Source organism: Lissotriton vulgaris, chromosome 1_1 (genome assembly GCF_964263255.1).
Source record: "Lissotriton vulgaris chromosome 1_1, aLisVul1.2, whole genome shotgun sequence".
In the NCBI taxonomy this organism is placed as follows: domain Eukaryota; kingdom Metazoa; phylum Chordata; class Amphibia; order Caudata; family Salamandridae; genus Lissotriton; species Lissotriton vulgaris.
Genome location: NC_141685.1, coordinates 13,944,258 through 13,959,984, shown reverse-complemented (window position 1 = coordinate 13,959,984; position 15,727 = coordinate 13,944,258). Strand labels below are relative to the sequence as shown.

The 15,727-nt window shown below is 50.4% G+C and overlaps 1 protein-coding gene across 1 annotated transcript in view; it reads left to right on the top strand.

Annotated features, from left to right (window-relative positions):
* Nucleotides 1-8,755: 8,755 nt before the first annotated feature.
* LOC147736959 (NACHT, LRR and PYD domains-containing protein 12-like) overlaps nucleotides 8,756-15,727 on the top strand; it is a 769,506-nt gene continuing 762,534 nt past the window's right edge. Inside the window, exon 1 of the mRNA XM_086934203.1 lies at nucleotides 8,756-9,277. The gene's annotated coding sequence lies outside the window, so the exon portion shown is untranslated. The remainder of the gene's footprint in view (nucleotides 9,278-15,727) is intronic.

The window sequence follows — 15,727 nt, the reverse complement described above, 5'->3', positions numbered from 1 at the left end:
ACTCCGTGTGGGTCCCCGGATTCCAATATTGACTCAGTGTGGGTCCCCGGCTTCCACTATTAACTCAGTGTGGGTCCCCGGCTTCCACTATTGACTCCGTGTGGGTCCCCGGCTTCCACTATTGACTCAGTGTGGGTCCCCGGCTTCCATTATTGACTCTGTGTGGGTCCCCGGATTCCATTATTGACTCAGTGAGGGTCCCCGGCTTCCATTATTGACTCCGTGTGGGTCCCCGGATTCCATTATTGACTCAGTGTGGGTCCCTGGCTTCCACTAATAAATCTGTGTTTGTCCCTGCATTCCACTATCGACTCAGTGTGGGTCCCTGGCTTCCACTAATGAATCTGTGTTTGTCCCTGCATTCCACTATTGACTCGGTGTGGGTCCCCGGCTTCCACTATTGACTCAGCGTGGGTCCCGGCTTCCACTATTGACTCCGTGTGGGTCCCTGCATTCCACTATTTTTTTTTTTTTTTTAAACCTTTATTCAAAAAATAAGGAGATACATGCGCAAGCCCACAACCATCATGGCCGGCCGCAAAGACAATCAATAGAAGCAGGAGAACCGTAGGCCAATCTACAATCAGGATATTTCAAAGTACACCAGACGTGACTGTGAGGTGCGCAACACAGGATATGAGGTTTTCATTTTTAAATTTTAGAAGAAGAGAGGGGGCTGCAACAACAAGGACTTCACACCTTACACGAAAAGGACACAAAAGAAACAAGGGGAACGTACCCCATTTACAATCGGAGAGAGGCTATGACTACAGCAACTATATAATCTAAGCAGCCGCAGCGGTAAGACTGGACAATAAGCAATATTACAGAAAGCAACATTCCTAAGTATCACCCCAGAGAGCCCACCCCCAAGAACAGAGAAACAGAGGCTTGTTGAGATGCCAGAAAAAGAAAAAAGGTGCGAGACCCAGAGACAGCTAACCCTACTAAAGAGGAAAGAACCCTCCCAAAGCTGGAAAAGAGCGATAGGGACCATAGAACAAAACAAACTAAAATACCAAACCCCCCCCGCACCCCCCACCCTGCACCCCTGTAATGGCTACGGCCTAACCCACTAACAGCGTGCCTGTCGCCCCGGCATTGCCCCTCAGAAGGGAAAAAGTACAAGAAGTGGAGGAGGAGAGAAACAGACCCACTCCCGGACACCCGGTGCCCCCCGCAGGCAGTGACCTCCCCAAGGCACAATCATCGTCAATCACGGCAAACATTCGGCATTATCACGGGGAGGACATTCACCAATAAGAAACCCCCCCACCCCGCCCCAGGCCCGGTGAGATATTCGGTGCAGTCCCGGCAAAAGTGAACTGAGCTATACCAGGAAAGTAGAAGTCAAGTCAAGTCAAGTCAATAAATTTATATAGCGCGCTACATACCCAGAGGGTCTCAAGGCGCTTGAAGAAGGGTGGGGAATTACTTGTCAAATATCCACGTTTTAAGTTGCTTTCTGAATGCTAGGTGGTTCTGAGTAAGGCGAAGGTGAGTGGGAAGTGAGTTCCAGGTTTTAGCTGCCAGGTAGGAGAAGGATCTACCTCCCATGGTGGTTTTGTTGATGCGAGGTACAGTGGCAAGGGCTTGGTTGGAGGATCGTAGCTGGCGGGAGGGGTTGTAGAAGGACAGTCGTGTGTTGAGGCATTCGGGTCCGATTTCGTAGAGTGCTTTGTGTGCGTGGCTTAGGGGCCGGAAAGTAATCCTCTTCTTGACGGGGAGCCAGTGGAGGTTTTTCAGGTGACCAGAGATGTGTTCTTTACGCGGGATGTCTAATATGAGCCTGGCTGAAGCGTTCTGGATGCGTTGGAGTTTTTTCTGGAGTTTTGCGGTGGTACCGGCGTAGAGGGTGTTTCCGTAGTCCAGTCGGCTCGTGACCAGAGCGTGGGTGACCGTTTTTCTAGTTTCGGTGGGGATCCAACAAAATGTTTTTTTGAGCATGCGAAGAATGTTGAAGCAAGATGAAGAAACGGCGTTGACTTGTCTGTTCATCGAGAGTGAGGAATCCAGGATGACGCCCAGGTTCCGTGCGTGGTCCATCGGGATGGGTGCTTTTCCAAGGGCCTCTGGCCACCAAGAGTCATCCCAGGCGGAGGGGGAGGTGCCTAGGATGAGGACTTCTGTTTTGTCTGAGTTCAGTTTCAGACGGCTGTGCTTCATCCAGTCGGCTACTTCTTTCATTCCTTCAAGCAGGTTGGTTTTGGCAGTGTTAGGGTCTCTGGTGAGAGATAGGTTCAGTTGAGTGTCATCGGCGTAGGAGATGATGTTGAGGTTGTGTTGGCGTGCGATGACCGCGAGGGGGCTCATGTATACGTTGAAGAGGGTGGGGCTGAGTGAAGATCCTTGTGGTACGCCGCAGATGACTTCAGTGGCCTCTGACTTGAATGGTGGGAGGCGGACTCTCTGGGTTCTTCCGGTGAGGAACGAGGTGATCCATTCCAGTGCTTTTCCTTGGATTCTGACGTTTCTGAGGCGTTGTAAAAGGGTGCTATGACAGACCGTGTCGAAGGCTGCGGAGAGGTCTAGGAGGATGAGGGCGACTGTGTCTCCATTGTCCAGTAGAGTTCGAATGTCGTCTGTTGCTGCGATGAGGGCGGTTTCAGTGCTGTGCTTGGCTCGGAAGCCGGATTGTGAGGAGTCGAGGGATTTGTTGGTTTCAAGGAATGCGGCGAGCTGGTTGTTGACCGCTTTCTCGATGACTTTGGCCGGGAATGGAAGGAGTGAGATAGGGCGGTAGTTTTTGAGTTCGGTGGGGTCAGCTGTGGGTTTCTTCAGGAGGGCGCTGAGTTCGGCATGTTTCCAGCTTTCCGGGAAGGTTGCGGAGTTGAGGGAGCAGTTGATGACGTCTCGGAGATAGGGTGCTATGATAGAGTCTGCTTTGTTGAAGATGTGGTGAGGGCATGGGTCTGTGGGGGATCCTGAGTGAATAGAGTTCATCAGACGGGTGGTGTCCTCAGTGGAGATTGGCTTCCAGTCATTGAGGATATTCAAGGGGGGTGGGGGTCCTGCAGGGGGTTGGGTGGGTTGGTCTTCGGGTCGGTTGTCAAAGCTGTTGTGGATGTCTGCAATTTTGTTGTGGAAGAATGAGGCTAGGGAGTCGCAGAGGGCTTGAGAGGGGGTGATGTCGTTGGAGTTGGCTGAGGGGTTGGTAAATTCCTTGACGATGTTGAATAATTCCTTGCTGTTGTGGGCGTTGTTATCTAGTCGGTCCTTGAAAGCGGCTTTCTTGGCATTCCGGATCAGTTGGTGGTGTATGCGGGTGGCGTTTTTGAAGGCGTCCTTGGTGCTGGTGGTTGGGTCTTTTTTCCAGGCCTTCTCAAGGGAGCGACAGAGTTTCTTGGATTTCTTAAGATCATCGTTGAACCAGGAGGCCTTCTTGCTGCCTAGTTTGATTTGTCGTTTTTTCAGTGGTGCTAGGATGTCGGCGCTGTTGGATAACCATTGGGTGAGGTTGGTGGCTGCTTGGTCGGGGTTTGAGGAGTGGGCTGGGGGGTTTAGAAGTAGCGATGAGGAGATCTGGTCGATGGTGATTTTGTTCCAGTTTCTTTGCAGAGTGGGTTGGGGGTGGTTGTTGGAAGTGGGCTTGTTGTAGGTAAAGTGAACGCAGCTGTGGTCAGTCCAAATGAGAGCTGTGGTGTGGCTGAAGGAGACATGTTTGCTGGAGGTGAAGATAGGGTCGAGTGTGTGACCTGCGATGTGGGTGGGGGAAGTGACAAGTTGTTTAAGTCCGAGGTTGGCGAGGTTGTCCAAAAGGGTGGTGGTGTTGCGGTCGTTGTTCTTTTCAAGGTGAAAGTTGAGGTCTCCCAAAAGGATGTAATCCTCGGAGGGGAGCGCGTGTGGAGTGATGAAGTCTGTGATGTCTTCACTAAATTGTGCGCGGGGTCCTGGTGGCCTGTAAAGGAGGGTGCCTCTGAGTGTGGTCTTGGGGTCGATGTGAATCTGGAAGTGAAGGTGTTCAGTGTTGGCGAGATTGACGTCTGAACTGGTTGAGATGCGGATGGATTTCTTATGGACGATAGCGATGCCTCCTCCTGTGTGGCCGGTACGGTCCTTGCGAATGATCTTATAGCCTTCCGGGATGGCAATGGTGATGTCTGGGGCTGATGTGGCGTTCACCCATGTTTCTGTTAGGAAGGCGACGTCCGGAGAGATGGTGTCTAGTAGATTTCAGAGGTCGATGGCGTGCCTGTGGACTGAGCGGGTGTTGAGCAGGATGCCTCAGTGACTGCCTGGACCCTCCTTCAGTCCGGTTGCTCCCCCACGCTCCTGCTGACCTGCACGCTGGTATCGTCTGATCTCCTGCTTTCAGTTCCTAGCGCTGCACTGTCGCTTCATTTATCTAATAGCGCTGCACTGTCGATTTTATTTATTTAATAGCGCTGCACTGTCGCTTTATTTATTTAAATAGTAGCGCGACGTCGCTGAGGCAGTAACTCTGAATTACGCTACACTAAAGCTGGTTTGTGCGTTTAAGGCTCTTTTTCCCTAAACAAGCTGTGCATTTGCTGCCCCTGTCTGTGCTCGCCTTTGACCCTCCATTTTGTGTTGTTGTTTTCCCCTGGTCCGCCCCTCCTCCCGCCACCGCCTCCCAGCTGCTGCCCCTCCCACCCACGACCTATTGACTCGGCGTGGGTCCCCGGCTTCCATTATTGACTCAGTGTGGGTTCCCGGCTTCTACTATTGACTCCGTGTGGGTCCCCGGCTTCCATTATTGACTCAGTGTGGGTTCCCGGCTTCCACTATTGACTCGGTGTGGGTTCCCGGCTTCCACTATTGACTCAGTGTGGGTCCCCGGCTTCCACTATTGACTCAGTGTGGGTTCCCGGCTTCCACTATTGACTCAGTGTGGGTGCCCGGCTTCCACTATTGGCTCAGGGTGGGTCCCCGGCTTCCACTATTGACTCAGTGTGGGTTCCCGGCTTCCACTATTGACTCAGTGTGGGTTCCCGGCTTCCACTATTGGCTCAGTGTGGGTCCCTGCATTCCACTATTGACTCAGTGTGGGTCCCCGGCTTCCACTATTGACTCGGTGTGGGTTCCCGGCTTCCACTATTGACTCAGTGTGGGTCCCCGGCTTCCACTATTGACTCAGTGTGGGTCCCTGCATCCCACTATTGACTCAGTGTGGGTCCCTGCATCCCACTATTGACTCAGTGTGGGTTCCCGGCTTCCACTATTGACTCAGTGTGGGGCCCTGCATCCCACTATTGACTCAGTGTGGGTTCCCGGCTTCCACTATTGACTCAGTGTGGGTCCCTGCATCCCACTATTGACTCAGTGTGGGTCCCTGCATCCCACTATTGACTCAGTGTGGGTTCCCGGCTTCCACTATTGACTCAGTGTGGGGCCCTGCATCCCACTATTGACTCAGTGTGGGTTCCTGGCTTCCACTATTGACTCAGTGTGGGTCCCTGCATCCCACTATTGACTCAGTGTGGGTTCCCGGCTTCCACTAGTGACTCAGTGAGGGTCCCTGCATCCCACTATTGACTCAGTGTGGGTTCCCGGCTTCCACTATTGACTCAGTGTGGGGCCCTGCATCCCACTATTGACTCAGTGTGGGTCCCCGGCTTCCACTATTGACTCAGTGTGGGTCCCTGCATCCCACTATTGACTCAGTGTGGGTCCCTGCATTCCACTATTGACTCAGTGTGGGTCCCCGGCTTCCACTATTGACTCGGTGTGGGTTCCCGGCTTCCACTATTGACTCAGTTTGGGTCCCCGGGTTCCACTAATGAATCTGTGTTTATCCCTGCATTCCACTATTGACTCAGTGTGGGTCCCTGCATCCCACTATTGACTCAGTGTGGGTCCCCGGCTTCCACTATTGACTCAGTGTGGGTCCCTGCATCCCACTATTGACTCAGTGTGGGTCCCTGCATTCCACTATTGACTCAGTGTGGGTCCCCGGCTTCCACTATTGACTCGGTGTGGGTTCCCGGCTTCCACTATTGACTCAGTGTGGGTCCCCAGGTTCCACTAATAAATCTGTGTTTGTCCCTGCATTCCACTATTGACTCAGTGTGGGTCCCTGCATCCCACTATTGACTCGGCGTGGGTCCCCGGCTTCCATTATTGACTCAGTGTGGGTTCCCGGCTTCTACTATTGACTCCGTGTGGGTCCCCGGCTTCCACTATTGACTCGGTGTGGGTTCCCGGCTTCCACTATTGACTCAGTGTGGGTCCCCGGCTTCCACTATTGACTCAGTGTGGGTTCCCGGCTTCCACTATTGACTCAGTGTGGGTGCCCGGCTTCCACTATTGGCTCAGTGTGGGTCCCCGGCTTCCACTATTGACTCAGTGTGGGTTCCCGGCTTCCACTATTGACTCAGTGTGGGTTCCCGGCTTCCACTATTGGCTCAGTGTGGGTCCCTGCATTCCACTATTGACTCAGTGTGGGTCCCCGGCTTCCACTATTGACTCGGTGTGGGTTCCCGGCTTCCACTATTGACTCAGTGTGGGTCCCCGGCTTCCACTATTGACTCAGTGTGGGTCCCTGCATCCCACTATTGACTCAGTGTGGGTCCCTGCATCCCACTATTGACTCAGTGTGGGTTCCCGGCTTCCACTATTGACTCAGTGTGGGGCCCTGCATCCCACTATTGACTCAGTGTGGGTTCCCGGCTTCCACTATTGACTCAGTGTGGGTCCCTGCATCCCACTATTGACTCATTCAGTCTGTCTTCCCGCATGAATACCAAAGTCTCTTTCAGGTCATCCACTACACAATACAGACCACCACGAATCATGTATGTATGGGTAACTCACACATAGGGTCTGTTTAACAAAGTTATGGGGCATACACTGTTAATAGGCAAAGGTGATTTCAATTTGTAATGTTTGCGAGGATCAACAGTGGTGCAGCAATTAAATAATATGTTGTCAATAATTACATATATACTACGGATGTGCAACTCTCTAACTCTGTACTAAATGTTTGACTTCAATTCATGTCAATCCTCAACTGCTCCGCTGTCCACAAACGTTAAAATAAAAATCAATGAACATTCTTTTAAAAGCGCATTTCGCCAGGACGAAGTTGCTAGGCAGCAAATACGAATGCGCCGCCACAACGGAGTAGAGCATATGTCATATTCTTTGAGACCCTACATGTTTCGGTGAAAGCCGTTCTTTTTGAACAGGACCCCCTCCTTCGAGTGTTTATGGGCCTAGGAGTAGAGAGGTAACAAGTGGATGCAGAACTATCAGAGGGGGTGGACGTGCTGGAGAAGCGTTGAGACATGAGTACAGAAGTTCAGTGACCAAACAGACTTGACACTAACTGCTAGATACGTGGGGCAATGACCTTCAGCTGACCGGCGCAGTCACCGATCCGACCTGGACTAGCAGATCTCAGCAGTGGCAGGCAGCCATTACTACCTGGACTAGCAGATCTCAGCAGTGGCAGGCAGCCATCACTACCTGGACTAGCAGATCTCAGCAGTGGCAGGCAGCCATCACTACCTGGACTAGCAGATCTCAGCAGTGGCAGGCAGCCATCACTACCTGGACTAGCAGATCTCAGCAGTGGCAGGCAGCCATCACTACCTGGACTAGCAGATCTCAGCAGTGGCAGGCAGCCATCACTACCTGGACTAGCAGATCTCAGCAGTGGCAGGCAGCCATCACTACCTGGACTAGCAGATCTCAGCAGTGGCAGGCAGCCATCACTACCTGGACTAGCAGATCTCAGCAGTGGCAGGCAGCCATCACTACCTGGACTAGCAGATCTTAGCAGTGGCAGGCAGCCATCACTACCTGGACTAGCAGATCTCAGCAGTGGCAGGCAGCCATCATTACCTGGACTAGTAGATCTCAGCAGTGGCAGGCAGCCATTACTACCTCGACTAGCAGACCTCAGCCGTGGCAGGCAGCCATCACTACCTGGACTAGCAGATCTCAGCAGTGGCAGGCAGCCATCACTACCTGGACTAGCAGACCTCAGCAATGGCCTGCAGCCATCACTACCTGGACTAGCAGATCTCAGCAGTGGCAGGCAGCCATCACTACCTGGACTAGCAGATCTCAGCAGTGGCAGGCAGCCATCACTACCTGGACTAGCAGACCTCAGCAATGGCCTGCAGCCATCACTACCTGGACTAGCAGATCTCAGCAGTGGCAGGCAGCCATCACTACCTGGACTAGCAGATCTCAGCAGTGGCAGGCAGCCATCACTACCTGGACTAGCAGATCTCAGCAGTGGCAGGCAGCCATCACTACCTGGACTAGCAGACCTCAGCAATGGCCTGCAGCCATCACTACCTGGACTAGCAGATCTCAGCAGTGGCAGGCAGACATCACTACCTGGACTAGCAGATCTCAGCAGTGGCAGACAGCCATTACTACCTCGACTAGCAGACCTCAGCCGTGGCAGGCAGCCATCACTACCTGGAATAGCAGATCTCAGCAGTGGCAGGCAGCCATCACTACCTGGACTAGCAGACCTCAGCAGTGGCCGGCAGCCATCACTACCTGGACTAGCAGATCTCAGCAGTGGCAGGCAGCCATCAGTACCTGGACTAGCAGACCTCAGCAGTGGCAGGCAGCCATCAGTACCTGGACTAGCAGACCTCAGCAGTGGCAGGCAGCCATCACTACCTGAACTAGTAGACCTCAGCAATGGCAGGCAGCCATCACTAATAGAGGTATAATACTGCAATACATGGAGGACACTCAAACACAAGAACAAACATTACGAAGGCAATGTTGGATAAAAACACATCAAAACGTCCCCCGCCCACAGGACTGCATCCGCCTCCAGTGTGTCCTTCATGGCACCCGCCCCCAGGGCCCTCTCCATAGCGCCAAGGCTTTGCTCCCTGTATAGCGCCTCTTCCTCCCCCCAGTCCCCCGGGGCCCAGCCGTGAGTGCAGCGCTCACCAGTGCCTGGCACTGCAGCCCCCGCACTCCTCGAAAGCCCCCACCCCGCCCTTCAATCTGAGGCCGAGGAGAAATTAGGAGAGCGGGAGGGGGGAGATCAGATATTGGACCCCCTTTTCCCTGTCACTGACCCCCGACGCCGTGTCTTCCCTGGCTGCCTGCGTTGGTGCCCCCTCCTTTTGGCGCCCTTTCCTCCTCCTGACTTTCACTTTCATGAGCGGCCCCACCCACCCGAGTCACCTCCGCGCCCCTGGCATCGGGAGGGGCTGCTCCGGGGCCCCTAGGCACTGCATGGTCTGTGGACCTCGGGGGTTGTCGAAGCGCCCCCTCCTCTCCCTGCAGGGTCTGTGGACGTCGGGGTCGTCTCGCTGAGTCGTGTCAAAGCCCACAGGTGAGTGTGGCAGATCCAGTCCACGTTTGCGGTCAGCCCAGCGGTCAGCCCAGCCGTTCGAGAGAGGTGGCCTGAGGAGACAGGCTGCGTGCAGGCGCTAGCGCTGAGAGAAACAACACTGCCGCCCTCAGCCCGGAGATTATTACCGCCAGGAAAAGCGGGAGCAGGGAGAATACTATTGCCGCTAGCGGCAAGCCGGGTTTACTCGCTCGGTCGGTGAGTTGGAGCACGGAGCACACGGTGCATACGGAACCGGCCGGTGGGCGGGCGCATGAATCCAGGCTGAGTCCTGTGCCCCGAGCCTGAGCCACGAGCTCTGAGCTCTGAGCTCCAAGCACCTGCCCCCGCTCCGTGCTCCTGAGTGAACAGGAGAGAGGCAGCTGCAAGATGTTTAAGCACACCACCTCCCGGACTCACCTAACCCTGCTACGGAGACTGGCTGACTCCAGTTCGCTCACCCTCAGGTGTTAGCCTGCCGAGACTGGATGTGTCTGCTGAGCAGCTTTCTGCTAGTGGAGAGCACGAGAGGAGGACAAGAGGAGCTTTTGCCTGCAAGGCTGCTGTGAGGAGGAGAGCAACTGCAAGGTGTAAGAGAGACATCGTAAGCTCCTGCACAAGCCCTCCCAAAGCAGCGGCGCCTGGAGCTGCTAAAGTCGTTAAAGCCTTAAGGCACAAGGAGGATAATTACCGGTCTTAGCAGGTTATTATTTACAATCCGACGGAGCAGCCTTTCCCTACCTGGGAGCCTTCCTGCCAGCGGAGACATTGTGCTGGACATTTTGCTGGTGACTTGGCGGCGTGTGGGGGCTGCGGGGACACGAGCGGAACAACAGGTGGGCTCTGCAGGTCTCCCCCGCCGCTGCTGCACCCTACCATCCGTGCGCGGCCGCCGAGGGGGGAGACCACAACCACCAGCGCTCCCCGCGGCTGACCCCGCCCACAGGGACTCCGCGCCAGCTGGCGCTTCAAAAACAGGACGGAACTCCCGCGGCGCGGGCGCAGCCGGGCAAAGCCCGGGCCGTCCGTGGCCGTCCGGGGCAGGAGGACCTGAACATTGCCTACAGGTATTTATTCACAACCCCAGTAATCGAGTACTGACTGGTTAGCCACACAGGCTGCACACTGGATTTACTTGGTGGTCAGGGGCATTAGAAGTCACTTTACTTTACTTTAAAACACTCATATAGGAGTGGTATAATGGCTGGTAATTTATTGAACTCATCGCTACCTGCTACCCTAGGAATGAGTATATTGGGCCCTCTTGATAAGTTTTTTGCTCGGACAAAAAGGGATATAGATAGAGAGCTAGAGTTGGCTGAGCGGAGAGCAGAGCGACGCCTTTCTATCGAACTACTTAAACAGACACCCTTACAATCCGTTGCAACTGAGGTTACTTCAACGCCAAATAACTCTATAGTGGGTGAGACAGATTTAGACCTATTCAATACAAACGACATCCCTCTAATCTTTAAAGAAGGTCCACCTGAAACAACACAAAAGAGCATGACAGCCCAATTATTATCACCCAAAATTTACTGACTTCAGCCGAGGTTATTGTATCGCATTCATTAATAGTTCTGGATGCAGATGCGACATGTCACACCTTGCCCGTAGCCACATCCCCTTCTGAAGATGGGAAACAAGGGAATAAACACACAGATAAACCAGCAGCTGGAACTATACAGTGTAAGAGAAGTCGCGAAGTATGTCATTCCCCGCCAAGGAAAAAGGCGCGAAAGGCTGGGAACAGAAAAAGGCCTGAATCTATAAAAACGCCATTGCCTCCAAATAACTCCAATAATAAAACTCCCAAGGCCACTGTGAAAGAAGTATCAAGTAAGCCACAAACAGGGGAGAGTGTGCCTTCATTTAGCAAGACGCACGGAGGCCTTATAGAGGACATTGAACATCTTCTTAGATCCTTTATGCTCCCTATCTTGGAGAGGGTAAAAATGCTGGGTAAAACCGTGGATCGTATACTGGAGCTCCAAACAACTGAAGCAATGGGACAGAGTAAAGGGGGAGAAAATGGTCAAGCAGACACACACTTAACACAGAACACAGTGACTCACACTAAGGCTCAGCCACAAACAACCTTATCTCAGAATGACAAAAGTGTGACACCGACGGGAACTCTGGTACCTCAGGTGGGAAAAGCTATGACTATGGCAAAAAAGGTCCCCGCAGTGGTAGAGACAAGGGAAACAACTAAACCACCTCAAACTCTATACAAAACAAAATATACCAAAAATGTAGATCTACCCCCTGAGTCACTAAACTATGTCATTATATTGACTGGGGTCCCCAAGTTAACAGAGGGTAGTATAGAGCCTGACACATCCCTAAAAAACAAAGTAAACCACTGGCTGAGGGCTAACAGACCACTCCCACCACATTTAAATGGGGAGATTATATCTGTTAGACGCTGTGACTGGGTGGGCGTGAGACCAAAAGAAATTGAAGGTGACGTAATCATCATAAATTTCAGGGATCACAGGGTAGTTAACCATATCTCTGATTGGTTTTCGGGAAGGCAGGATGGCTCTGTAGCCACCCGGAATTTGAGTTATTTTTATCCTCAAGGTATGATGAAGCCCCGTACCCATCCTCCAAAACGGAGTCACTATAATTCCCGTGCACCAGCTAACTATAGACAACAACCCAGCCTAGATAGGCATAGGTACTATGAGCCGCCACCTGGCTTTTTGCCACATCACCCCAATAGACTTGGACACAGCCTAAGTAGGGATAGGTACTACGATCCACCACCTCCCCCCTTGTCGCAATATCCCAACACGTTTGAGTATGGCCCAGGGAATAACCATTACAGGTACCATGACCTCCCACCCACCCTCTTGCCTTATCATTCCAATGAGTCTGAGTATGGTTTAAGTAATAAATATCACCACACAAACCCAAATTCTTATTGGAATATTCCTCTTCATAATCTCTTTGAACCACTTTCGGGCCTAGATTCAAATGATTGACTTTCTAATTCCAAATCTAAAACAAAAGGAAATAAGGTGAGGGATAAGGAAACTATACATAAGAGCCCAACATCCGACAAAGGTACAGGAAGTAAAAGAAACACGACCCTAGACACTGAAATAAGGATGATGAATAAAATTAAAAAGGCAAGCTGTACAAAGGATAAGGGCAATGAAATCCCAACGGAGAAGGAAGTTAGGAAGAATGCTGGGGGAGAGGCAAATCTGATAACTAGAACAAAGGACAAGCTAATAAATGTAGTAACGTGGAATGTGTGTGGGATTGCCAACAAAGTGACAGAAACTCTTTGGGGTGAGTTTGTAACTAGCATTGACATACTCTGTGTCCAGGAAACCTGGGCTTTAAAGGAGGTGCATATAGAGGGTTTTAAAACTTTCTATGTTCCTGCAGTAATTTCCAACCATGGCAGGAATAAAGGGGGTCTATGTGTCTACGTGTCCAATCGTTTAAACACTAGTACTAGTATAGGTAGATCCACGTCACCCTACTTTCAACTTGTCACGATTGATTTAAATGGTAGAAGTGTGCTGATAGTTATTAATTTCTATAACAACATCGAAAATGCACTCTTCAGGGAAGTACTAATGGAAGTGTACAAAGAAATGAGGGAGGTAAAACCCTTGAAAGGGAAGGAATTAATCTGGATTTGGGCTGGTGACTTTAACGTAAATATATGTACTAGTGACACATGTGGTTTTGCAGAATATGGGGTGGGAGAACAAGGGGATAGTAGTCATTTTGCTCATCATTCTAAAGGGGAAATCCTAAATGATATTATGGCCAAGCTTGATCTAGGGTTTGCAAATAGGCTATGTTACCCTAAGGTTGACTTCACTTCAACCTTTATGGCAAGAGGACTACAGTCAACTATTGATTTCATAATTCTACCAAATAGGTTTGGCAGTAGTGTTATGAATGTTGAAACCCTTGCTATGGGTCTGAGCGATCACTTGCCGTTAAAAATGGTACTTAACATACAGGATGTTAAAATAAATACACTAACTGAGACTTTGACATGGACTCAGAACTTAGAGGTAGCACGACGAAATGGTATTGCTTTAAAATGGAGCATGGCAGACCCGGAAAAAATTATGCAAAGAATAGTCCACAAGGCTCTACCATCGCTACTTGTATGTTTAGAGGATAATCCCACAAGTGGAGAAATACTGGAGGCCTTTTCTAACATAACGGAAACTATAAAGGGTGTTCTGACTAGAAAGTGCCTAAAAAAGCAAAACACTCCAAAGGGGTGGTTTAACACTGAATGCACTAAGGCACACAATGCGCTAAAAAAGGCCCTAAAAGACCCAGTAAGGGATCCTGAAACCATCAGAGTATTAAGGAAAGCATATAAGGTAACAAGAGATCAAAGGAAGAAAGCAATCAAGGAGAAGGCTTGGCAAGATTTATTGGAGGCAGCGGAAAGTAGAGACCCTAAGCTATTTTGGCAGGTAGTTAACTCGCCATTTATTAATAACAAGGCGACAGCTAAAATAGATATAGCTATCGATGAAAATGCATGGGTAGAGTTTTTCTCTAAATTGTATAGTGATACCCTAACCGAGCCACAACTACCAAGTAAGCATCACCCGATCCCACTAGAGTTCGAATTAGAGGAGGTCAAGGTTGCGATTAAATCCTCTCAAAACAATAAAGCCCCGGGCCCAGATGGGATCCCAAGTGACCTTTACAAAAAGAACATAGATCTTTGGGCACCTATATGTTTACGTGTAATGGGGGCATGTTGTGATATTGGCTTCATTAAAACCTGGGCTGAATCACTGATTATCCCGATATATAAAAAGGGGGATAGGGAAAGCCCATCAAATTATAGACCAATTTCACTACTGGATTCAATAGTAAAAATTGCAGGAAGAGTAATGTTGACTAGGCTCCAGGACTGGGCTGAAGATCAAAATATCTTGACCCCAGTACAATATGGTTTCCGACTAGGGATGGGTACTGTGGAACAAGTGCTAAACTTTGTTCTTTTGCAGGGGAAATATACCAGTGCAAAAGAGGGGTGTTTCTACGCAATCTTCGTCGACCTTTCGTCGGCGTTTGATTGTGTTATACATGAGAAACTGTGGTTGACATTAGAAGAGATGAAAGTGGATTCTTCGATAGTCCTCTTCCTAAGACAATTATATTCGAATGCCTCTGCCAGAGTAAGGTATGGGCTGGGGGGGGAATGCACAGGGTCTTTCCGCATACAGAAGGGGGTGAGGCAAGGGTGTGTGCTGGCCCCATTCCTTTTCTCTCTTTACACTAACAGCTTGGAGAGGGAATTGGGTGCCAGCAACATTGACTCTCCTAAGGCCGGGGATACGCAGATCAGCTCCCTCTTGTATGCGGACGACGCTGTGTTGATGGCAAGAACAAAGGTCGGCGCGCAAAAGGTATTACATAGATATATAACATACATGGAAGAGAGGGGCCTAAACCTGAATGCAAAAAAGTCCTATGTGATGGCTTCTGGTAAAGGAGGAGCCAGATGTAAACTACTTAAGGCGGCAGGCACCCTACTACAAGCTACAAAAACATTCCCATATCTAGGGGTCACAATCGAGGCAACAGGGGGATGGGGCCCCGAGGTAAAAAACAGAGCGCTAGCATTTAAACGCTCAGTTGCGGCGATAAAGTATTTCGCCAGTAAATTGGGCAGAAAACAACCGGGTATAATGCTTAACATATATGTGGCCAAATGTAGAAGCATCGCCCTGTATGGGGCAGGGATATGGGGATATCAGGATGTAACGATGCTCCAGATTATTGAAAATAATTTTTTTCGCTACCTTTTGTCCTTTCCGGCAAGTATGTCAAATTATAATTGCCATGCAGAACTAGGCATGGACTATTTGACAGATCTGATTAAAATCCAGCCAATCTTACTCTGGAGGAGAATTTGGGCAACGCAAGAACTGGCTCTCAATCGAGAAATTATCCTGGATGTTAAAAAATTAGCCAACGCAAAAAGAATCAAATGGCTTGAGTATGTGAGGAAAGCCCTGACGGACATTGACAAGCCAGAATGGTATGATAAACCCGAATCAATTGGGAAAATTCCTAAAAAAGTCTTAAAAAACCTGTGTATGGAACATTTTAACACCTTAAGGCTTGGGAATGAAGTCAGCAAAAGAACTGTTTTCGAACATCAGCCACTGCTGATTACCCTCAAAATGCAACCCTACCTAACTCTGATCACTTTGGGTTTTGAGCGCTTTGTCCTGACCAGATTCAGGTTCAATATATTTCATCGCCTGGTTTCATATCCGGAGAAAAATGACTGGAATAGAACTCTTGCGCCATGCCCATGCGACAACATATCTATCCAGTCTACCTTCCATTTGGTACTATTTTGCAAACGGTATAAAAAAGAACGGGCGAGATGGCTGAAATCTTATCTTAGAGATGGGGCGTGGAGGCAATGTAGGCCAGCTT